Below are 8,799 nucleotides of genomic sequence, written 5' to 3' on the forward strand. Positions count from 1 at the left end.
GGTGTTGTCATCTCATCACTTCCTGTTCCCTTATTTGGTCACCTTCCTCCTTGTTTTAGTTAATTGATTGTTCCCCACCTGTCTCCTGTTAACCCATTATCCTTCTGTGTATTTATACCCGGTCTGTTTGAGTCTTTGTCATGGAGTCCTTGTCGGATGGATGTTACTTTCCTGAGTCTGCTTTTCCCGTGTGTTTTGGTTTGTGTTTATGTTTTGGATCTTCTGGTTTTGACCCGGCCTGGACTGTTTATTCTTTTGGATTGCCCCTAATAAACCTGTTTATCCGCATTTGGATCTCTCCCGTGCTTGTATCACCATACGTGACAGAAGGACTCCATCATGCAGAGATCCAGCGGTGTGAGATTTCGAATCTGTTCCCCAGCCACCATGGAGGAACGGAGGGGGAGATTCCGGAAAAAGGGAAGTGAGGTGGGTGGCCTGGCGCAATTGTTTTGGACTTTGGCAGTCGGGTTAGATTACAATGATGAAGCACTAAAAGACTTGTTCAATAATTGCCTGGATGATCCTTTGCCTCAATGGGAGATGAAGGGGTTGGAGATCCTGGACTTTTGGGGGTTTACAGATTACCTGCACCATCGTGCTCCGTGGGATGCAACAACCCCACCTGAGTTTCCAGACAAGACTGCTGCCAGCCCAGCGCCACAGCACAAGATGGCCGCCAGCCCAGCGCCACAGCACAAGATGGCCGCCAGCCCAGCGCCACAGCACAAGATGGCCGATTCAACGCCTGAGTCTCCAGACAAGGGGCCACCGACTCGCCATCATAGAGGGCGGAGGAGGAGGAGACAGGCGTCTACCATTCCTCAAAGCCCGGAGGACGTTCCTGAGCAGCCCACTGTCGTCCAGGAGGACGTTCCCGAGCGGGCCGCTGCCGTCCAGGAGGACGTTCCCGAGCGGGCCGCTGCCGTCCCAGAGGCGCTGACCGATGCTGACCGATGACCTTCCAGAGTCAGGGCTAGTCACCGATGACCTTCCAGAGACAAGGCGGGTCACCATTGAACTTCCAGAGTCAAGTCAAGTCACTGGGTGGTCTGCTGCTCCACCCTGGGGGACTCCGGCCTCAACCACAGGGGCGTGGTGGTCATCTGCTCCACCCTGGTGGACTCTGGCGTTGACCACAAGGACGTGGTGGTCTTCTGCTCCGCCCTGGGGGGCTCCCGCTCTGACCACACGGATATGGTGGTCTTCTGCTCCGCCCTGGGGGGGCTTCATTTTACTGTTTGTTTCTTGTTTTGTGTCTTCACTCCTGTCCCTGTTCCCCTCAGTTATTCTGGCCCTCTGTCCCTCCCTCTGAGCCTCCACCTGTCCGCCTCCCTCCTGGTCTCTGTGTTGTCTATCGTGGAGCGTCTGGAAGCCGCTCTGTAGAGGGGGGGTTCTGTCACAGTGTCTGGGTTGTGTTCCCTGGGTGTCCACTAGGTGTCCTCCGTTCCCACGGTGTCTGTCATCTCATCACTTCCTGTTCCCTTATTTGGTCACCTTCCTCCTTGTTTTAGTTAATTGATTGTTCCCCACCTGTCTCCTGTTTCCCCATTATCCTTCTGTGTATTTATACCCAGTCTGTTTGAGTCTTTGTCATGGAGTCCTTGTCGTATGGATGTTACTTTCCTGAGTCTGCTTTTCCCGTGTGTTTTGGTTTGCGTTTATGTTTTGGATCTTCTGGTTTTGACCCGGCCTGGACTGTTTATTCTTTTGGATTGCCCCTAATGAACCTGTTTACCCGCATTTGGATCTCTCCCGTGCTTATTGTATCACCGTACGTGACACACATGGGCACAAACATCCATTTTTTTTATTACATCACTGACCTTTAAACCAGAGACATAAAGAGAAGAATGTGGTGTTCGTCGTTCCAGATGAACTTGAGGGATTTTGCAGGTGAATCATTGAGTTTGAATCATTGAGTTCATGAAGCAACCAGAGGCTGAACAAACAAGAAGCCAAGCAAGATCCTGATTTATCTGAGATTATGGGCTGTTTGGTGAAGGTAAGATGGACATCTTGGGTTTATGGACATGGAAGTGAAAGCTGTGTGAGCTCAGCTGGATGAAGAGAGACTGGAAGCATCTTTCTCATTCTGTTGCACCATGAAGCTTTACCAGTGACAGGTTCTTTTCTAAGAAGCCAGTGGTTTTAATAAAACATGCTCTAGATCTGATTCATTCAGGAGAATTCTGATTTATTCAAAATCAATAATTCACTAATTAAGTCATTTTCTTTCCTAATAGCTTTTTAAATAGCATATTTAATGCACATCTGATTATCTGTATTTTCAACAAAGTTTGGTAAAAACATTGTAAAAAGTTGTAATTAAGACAAAGCTTATTCTAGTATGATTTACATGAAAATTTTAATGTTTAATTCAATGTATATTCTAATTTTTTTTAAATAATATATTATAATTAATTTTTATAATCTAGTTATTTTTTATCAATATATATATATATATATATATATATATATATATATATATATATATATATATATAATTTAAATATATATATTTTTTAAAAAAATATCCAATTTATATAGCTGAATTAATATACATACATTTGAATTAAAAGGTAATGGGCAACTGGCATAAAAGATGAGTGCTTTATAATATTTCAAGTAAAAATCTGTGTATTTGAGATCCTGTAATTCATCACTGTAGTTATAAAGTTCAGCCAAGTGTTTGATTTCCTCACATTTCTTCACAGTGCCATAAGTTTTCATTATTAATGTGAGAGATGTTTCTTATGAAAGCCTTATGGAAGCAATTACTGTATGACAACAAAAGAAATGACCTTGTTTTGCTCGGATGTTGTCACGGGATGAACGCATTTCTAGAAGCTCATCATCGACTCGTTTGGTCATTTTGATTTGAACAAGCTGCCATTCGCTCACGGCTGACCTGAACACACAGCAGGAAACACACATTATTCTGAGATTATGAGAAGAACAGAGTCTGATCTCTCTGGTTAAAAATAAACCTAAAATTAAAATTAAAATAAATAAATACATCAATCAATAAAACTTAATTTCCTCATTGTTTTCTCTTCATTGGACCAACAATTTGTCGTCTGATAATAGCATGAATGAAAACTCTCTATGTCTCTCTCAGCCAGCCATATGAATGAATGCATGAATGAATAAATAAATACAATTCTTTATGTCTTTATTGTTTCTCTCAGAAATAAATACATAAAAATATTGATACAATTCGGTCTCAATTGCTTCTCTCAACAGCAAATTCTTCTTAAATTATAAATAAAAAAATACAAAAAATAATAATATTATTTGTCTCAACTGTTTATCTTAAACAGCAAACTACTACTACTACTAAAATTTCCTTGTCACAATTATTTCTCTCAAAATGCAAAAAAATTAAAAGACAGCCAAAACAAATTAAATTAAATAAGTAAATAAGTTACAAATAAATAAATAAAAATATTTACCTCAATTGTTTCTCTTAATCAGCAAATAAATAAATAATAACAATAAATAATAAAATAAAATAAACTATTAAAATAAAATAATAATACATGTAAAAATGTAATAATAAAAATGAATATACTTAATAATATTTTTTAGTGCAGCAGGTGAAAATGTATCACTAAAGTAACAGCAACACATGATTTAATGAGTCGTTAATATCAGGATGATGCACTCTCTGAACTGAACTATAAGTGTGAGCGATCACTGATAGATAATTGCAGTAAATGAGTCCAGTTTTTTCTTGACACACAGAGACAGTCCTGAACTCGTGCTGGGTTTTCAGTTTAGACAGAATCTCGTTCGGTCTCATTATCAGGAGATCTGACTCTTGATCTGATCCTTGTTCTGCTCAGAGGTCGACTGAAACACTCTGAGCAAAATGTGCATCAGAGTTTCGATTAATAACAGAGAAAGTCTCCTCTGACTGCCCCATCTGACCCCGAAACTCACTTAGAGCTTCATTTCTACTGTTTTATGAGCTGCGGAATCAATCAGTTAAAGACACGAGAGTCACTCGAATCATCAGAGACTCAGATTCAGTGAAGATCAGCTAATTACAGTCAGAAAACAGAACCGATGAATGTCAGTCTTTCTCTCAGTTTGATCACAGACTTCAGTCAGGGTCAACAGCAGATTTCATTTTTAACCATATAGTAATTTTAAATGATTTTATTTATAAAATTTTTTTTTTTTTAGAATTTCAGGGTCAACAGCATATTTAAATTTATGATGTAAGTTAATTTTATTTTGTTTTATAATATCAGGGTCAACAACAAATTTAATTGTAGACCATATATTTATTTATTTATTATTTTTTATTTTTTTTTATTTTTGAATATTCACAAGCATACCATTTTGGCAGAAGATATGAACTTGTAAGCTTTCAATGCTTATATCTTCTATATACAGATAACCTTAAAGTGATCGTTAACCCAAAAATTTAAATATGAAAATCCGATGTGTATGTGCTTACCCCTGGGGCATCCAAGATGTAGGTGACTTTGTTTTATCAGTAGAACGTTAACTGTGTTATGCAAATCTTGCCACATCATGATGTAGACGTGTGGGGGTGTGTGTGAACAAGCTGGTTTTGGGGGGCATGCACGAGTCTTAACTTTAATAAAGATTGTCTCTTTGGATTTGAGACTTTCAGTTTAGTTTAGGGACATTCACAAACAGCTTGTGACACTCCAAAGAGAAAAGAAACCTTTAAATAGCATCATATGACCCCTCTAATGTATAACGGATACTACTCGTCTCGTCCAGTTCTGTTTGACGCCTCATCATCAGTCACATGACCTCAGCGCTGAATGCTGCAGGTGTCTCTCATATGTTTCTGTGCTTCATGCCTCTTAAAGAGTTGAGAAAGCTCAAGGTTTCCTCGTTCATGCATCCAGATGTGGAGCTCGTCAGCCCATCATTTCTTCTCGTTTATCTCAAACAAATGTCTTGCACATGGGCTGAATGTCTCTGTCCCAGCAACACTCTAAACACATGACACTTCAGTGTGAAGCAGGCCACACGTCAGACTGATTTATTGCTGTTCCCCTGTGATGAGCACAGAGTTTGGAAACATTATTGTTTTTAATGTTTTTGAAAGAAGTTTCTTCTGCTTATCAAGCCTGCATGTATTTGATCAAAAATACAGAAAAAATATTCATTTATTTCTGTGATGCAAAGCTGATTTTTTAAGATCATTTACCATGATCCTTTAGAAATCATTCTAATATGATGATTCATTATCAAAGTTGGAAACAGTTCTGCTGCTTAATATTTTTTCAGAACATATGATACTTTTTTTAGGATACTTTAATGAATAAAAAGTATATATATATATATATATATATATATATATATATATATATATATATATATAAGTATATTCAAACAGAAAACTATTATTTTAAGTTGTATTAATATTTCACAATTTTACAGTTTTATCTGTATTTTTGATCAAATAAATGCAGGCTTGATGAGCAGAAGAAACTTATTTCAAAAACATTAAAAATAGTAATGTATATATATATATATATATATATATATATATATATATATATATATATATATATATACAAATATATATATATATATATATATATATATATATATATATATATATATATATATATATATATATACACAAATGAATAAATTTAAAGAAATTTATACAAATAAAAATAAATTTAAACTATTAATTAAAATTAAAATAAATATCACATTATATGTGACCCTGTCAGTGAAATCCAGTCTAAAGTCTCAAAATCTAATTATGACATAACAAGCATCAAAGTTTAATTTTAACCATTAATTTCACTATAATTAAAATTTTTTGACCTGGCCTTACTCTGTAAATATTAAATATATAAAGGTTATATTTTTCACAGAATGCTCTACATCTTTACAAAGGATGATTTTAAGTAGAATACAGTAAATAAAAAAAGAATAAAAATAAAAAGCTTTAGCTGTGTTTTCACATGCAGGGTCACATGTACAGAAAATACAGTATTGTTCAAAATACAATGTGACTAACCAGAATAATCAAGGTTTTTCGTATATTTTTTTATTGCTACGTGGCAAACAAGTTACCAGTAGGTTCAGTAGATTGTCAGAAAACAAATGAGACCCAGCATTCATGATATGCACGCTCTTAAGGCTGTGCAATTGGGCAATTAGTTGAATTAGTTGAAAGGGGTGTGTTCAAAAAAATAGCAGTGTCTACCTTTGACTGTACAAACTCAAAACTATTTTGTACAAACATTTTTTTTTTTCTGGGATTTAGCAATCCTGTGAATCACTAAACTAATATTTAGTTGTATGACCACAGTTTTTTAAAACTGCTTGACATCTGTGTGGCATGGAGTCAACCAACTTGTGGCACCTCTCAGCTGTTATTCCACTCCATGATTCTTTAACAACATTCCACAATTCATTCACATTTCTTGGTTTTGCTTCAGAAACAGCATTTTTGATATCACCCCACAAGTTCTCAATTGGATTAAGGTCTGGAGATTGGGCTGGCCACTCCATAACATTAATTTTGTTGGTTTGGAACCAAGACTTTGCCCGTTTACTAGTGTGTTTTGGGTCATTGTCTTGTTGAAACAACCATTTCAAGGGCATGTCCTCTTCAGCATAGGGCAACATGACCTCTTCAAGTATTTTAACATATGCAAACTGATCCATGATCCCTGGTATGCGATAAATAGGCCCAACACCATAGTAGGAGAAACATGCCCATATCATGATGCTTGCACCTCCATGCTTCACTGTCTTCACTGTGTACTGTGGCTTGAATTCAGAGTTTGGGGGTCGTCTCACAAACTGCCTGTGGCCCTTGGACCCAAAAAGAACAATTTTACTCTCATCAGTCCACAAAATGTTCCTCCATTTCTCTTTAGGCCAGTTGATGTGTTCTTTGGCAAATTGTAACCTCTTCTGCACATGCCTTTTTTTTAACAGAGGGACTTTGCGGGGGATTCTTGAAAATAGATTAGCTTCACACAGACGTCTTCTAACTGTCACAGTACTTACAGGTAACTCCAGACTGTCTTTGATCATCCTGGAGGTGATCATTGGCTGAGCCTTTGCCATTCTGGTTATTCTTCTATCCATTTTGATGGTTGTCTTCAGTTTTCTTCCACGTCTCTCTGGTTTTGCTCTCCATTTTAAGGCATTGGAGATCATTTTAGCTGAACAGCCTATCATTTTTTGCACCTCTTTATAGGTTTTCCCCTCTCTAATCAACTTTTTAATCAAAGTACGCTGTTCTTCTGAACAATGTCTTGAACAACCCATTTTCCTCAGCTTTCAAATGCATGTTCAACAAGTGTTGGCTTCATCCTTAAATAGGGGCCACCTGATTCACACCTGTTTCTTCACAAAATTGATGACCTCAGTGATTGAATGCCACACTGCTATTTTTTTGAACACACCCCTTTCAACTAATTCAACTAATTGCCCAATTGCACAGCCTTAAGAGCGTGCATATCATGAATGCTGGGTCTTGTTTGTTTTCTGAGAATCTACTGAACCTACTGGTAACTTGTTTGCCACGTAGCAATAAACAAATATACGAAAAACCTTGATTATTCTGGTTAGTCACATTGTACTGCTATTATTTTGAACAATACTGTATAAATAAATAAAAAGGCTAAAAAAAAAAAAAACATAACAAAATGACTAAAACTTTACCCTTAAATTTAAAATAAGAACTATATATCTGTGTGTGTGTGTGTGTGTGTGTGTGTGTGTGTGTGTGTGTGTGAGAGAGAGTGAGTCTGTGTGTGTGTGTGTGTGTGTACTTGTTTTTCTATTCTGGTGGGGACTTAAACCTGAATACACACTGACTCATGGGGACTCGTGTCACGGTGGGGACCTAAATTGAGGTAAACAAGCTAATAAATGACACAGAATGAAGTTTCTTGAAAATCTAAAAATGAAAGTTTCCTGTGAGGGTTAGGGTTAGGTGTAGGGTTGGTGAAGGGTGATAGAAAATACGGTCTGTACAGTATAAAAACCATTACACCTATGGAGAGTCCCCACAAGGATAGCTGACCAGACATGTGTGTGTGTGTGTGTGTGTGTGCGTGCGTGTGTATGTGTGTGCATAAGCAAAAACACAAAAATACAAAAGCTTTACCTAAAATTTTAATTACAAAAGTTATAAAATAAAACTAATTCAAAGTATTAATAAAAAATGAAATACAAATCTGAAACTATATTTAGAAATAATAAAAATAGCAAAAACACACCAAAAAGTGTAACTAAAAGTATAATGAAAAATATAAAATTGATTTGAAATATTAAAAAAATAATAATAATACAAATAATTAGAAATTCTGAATTTTGAAATTGTGAATAAATAATAAAAAAACTAGACTAGACTCTATCGTATGCCAGTTTTATAGTCTGCATGTCTCTGAGTGATGAGTCCTGAATATTTTTTCCATGTTTGTGAAAGTGATTTCAAATGTAGTAAGGTTCGATGAGTCGACTGTATCTCACAGACAAAGATTAAACACTGCTCTTATTTCATGCCGTCTTTAACTCATAACTGAAAGTCTAATCGGTCACGCTTTCCCTGATTTTATCCTGAATTCATATATTTCCTTCATATAAACATGACTCTGAGGCACTGAACTCTCGTATAAATGTTTCCCATGAGGCCTTGCGGCTGGCAGACCGCTCCACGGGACCTGTTAGGGGTTTTGTGAGATCTTGTGAAGTTCAGCGGTTCTTACAGATGTTAAAATCATTACAAATGTGTTGTAAATGTCCAAGTGTGAAGTGTGATCGGGGACAGTA

The sequence above is a fragment of the Carassius auratus genome, chromosome 34 (genome assembly GCF_003368295.1).
Source record: "Carassius auratus strain Wakin chromosome 34, ASM336829v1, whole genome shotgun sequence".
Lineage (NCBI taxonomy): Eukaryota > Metazoa > Chordata > Actinopteri > Cypriniformes > Cyprinidae > Carassius > Carassius auratus.